Source organism: Pteronotus mesoamericanus, unplaced genomic scaffold (genome assembly GCF_021234165.1).
Source record: "Pteronotus mesoamericanus isolate MK-2021 breed Mesoamerican mustached bat unplaced genomic scaffold, CSHL_Meso_final contig_74, whole genome shotgun sequence".
NCBI lineage: Eukaryota > Metazoa > Chordata > Mammalia > Chiroptera > Mormoopidae > Pteronotus > Pteronotus mesoamericanus.
The window spans coordinates 40331355-40333586 of record NW_026555247.1 but is presented as its reverse complement, the minus strand read 5'-3'; positions in this window follow the sequence as shown (position 1 = coordinate 40333586).

The following is a 2232-nucleotide window of genomic DNA, read 5'->3' as shown; positions in this document are numbered from 1 at the left end:
AAGAATGTGTTTGGGGATTTAGATGAATCAAGATTAGTCATATGCTGATAATCATTGAAGTTGAGTGATGAGACTTAGGGATTCATAATATCATCTCTAATTTTAAAGATGTTTGCAAGTTTTATTAATAAAAGTTTTTTATAAATATCTCTTCTCTAGTATTTTCCCCTGTGATAAATATTCCATTTCAATTTGAAACACCATAAATGTCTTTGATGACTTCAATCCTTTAAATTTTAGACTGGGATAATTTTTAACTACATCATCCTGCATAAGAGAGCTTACCATTCCTACTAGGTCAACTGAAAACGAGCATTCACAATGCTTTTTCACCCTGAAAAACTAGCGTATTTTCCCATTTTCTACAACATGATGTATTTGTAAATACTATATGCTTTGTACGTTATAACTTGCACACAACTTGATTAAAACCTACTTGGATATAAATACAGGTATATTTTATGGTCTATAAAAATACATAAAGATACTCTCATCTCAAGAAAGGCAAGGAGACACGGGGCCCAGAACACAACGCCATCGAAAGCCCCTGCCCGTAAGCTCCCCGTCTCCGGAACGCCACTGCACCCCCTCCTGTCATCGTCTGTCCCGGCGAGGCTTTTCAAAGAGACAAGAGTGCCACCAAGAACGTTCTGCTCATGTCTTGTCTCATTTTCCTCCTCCGCTGTGAGAGTCCCTTTGGCAGGGAAGAAAAATCACAGGCACGGGGCCGGGGCCGCAGCTCCCTCCGCTGGATTTACTCTTGCGAGGAGGTGACAAGGGAACGACGGGCTTGGCCACTGGGGAGCGTGAGGGGAGGGCAGCGGGACGGAGCCGCCGAAGAGCTGGATGGGAGACCTGCCTCGGCCGCTCCGGGGCCTGCGCACTCTCCCTCCCTCCCACTCAAGGTCTCGTTCACAGCCTGTCACTCTGCGGCTGCCTCTGTGTTTCTGTTCTCCCTCTTTTTGTTTGTTTATTTTTCTATTTCAGTAGAGTTAGAGGTGGTATGCAGTCTTATATTGGGCAGACCCCTTTCAGGTGTACAACACAATGACTCGACATTTTTATGCATCACAGTGTGAGCCTTCTCGACCTTTCATTTCTTATTGGCGGCGGGGGGGGGGGGGTACTATTTTCAAATTAAAGCTTGGTGTTCAGCAGTAAAGAAAATAAAAGATGTTGGCATCAGAGTAGCTAAAATTTAATCTATATAGCACCCATCTTACACAAAAGTGTACTAGTCAGTGCCATCAAGTCGTTTCAAAATGTGCATTTTTTCCTATTTTTCCCTGATTTGCTTAAGAGTCCTCTAATTTACACACTTTAATGCTGCTATTAGGGGAAAATCCTAGTGGGCACCATAGTACATTGAGATAGAAAATGAGAACCAAATACAGGGGCCAATCTTAAAATGGAACGAAAAATCTGAGTATTTTTACTCATTGTGGCTCTAGTTAGACTTCCTCATTTCAAACACACTAATGCTTTATGCAACTCTCAGCTTATGAATGGGAGAAGGAAACAACTCATCGTTCACTTACTCATCACCTGCCCCATTTTGCATGCAGTGTGGCCGACAAAAATTTATGTGTTATTTTCACTTCTCCCCACGTTGCAAGTAACTGCAGGAAACAAACTGTCGGGATTCATCATGCAATCAATATCCTGTACATTAAAACCTCAGCATCTCTCTATGCGGCCGCAGAACATTTAATCACTGTCCCCAGCGCTGTGTAATTCTAGAGCGTACCGTGTATCCCCGGTAAATATTTTATGCTTCTCTTTAGAGGCTGATTCCTCTTACCTCTCAGATGCCTGGAAAGTAGTCTCTTTATTGTTCTTTCCTTTTGTAAACCCTGGTAGTGGCCATTAGAATGGCGTTCATCTCCTTCCTCAGCATAAATGTGATTTTGTGATTCTTGTTTTCACATATAAATAGAGGGAAATTTTTTGTTTTGCCCTGATACCTGTCTCCAAAGTGCTCCCTAGTGGTTTCGTCTTGTGGAAATTGTGTGAATTCTTAAGAGCTCCTCCGAGGAGCACCTGTAATGGCGCTGTTGCTTAAGAGCATCTTGTCACGTTCATTTTTAACAGAATAGTAATGAATCTGGAAAGAACCAGCCTGGTCCTTTCACCCAAGTTTTCCTAAATGCCTATCAGGCTCTAGCAAACAAATACACCTGGAACCACACAAAGTAAAATAAGATTAAGTCTCACTTGTCCTGTGATTTCAAA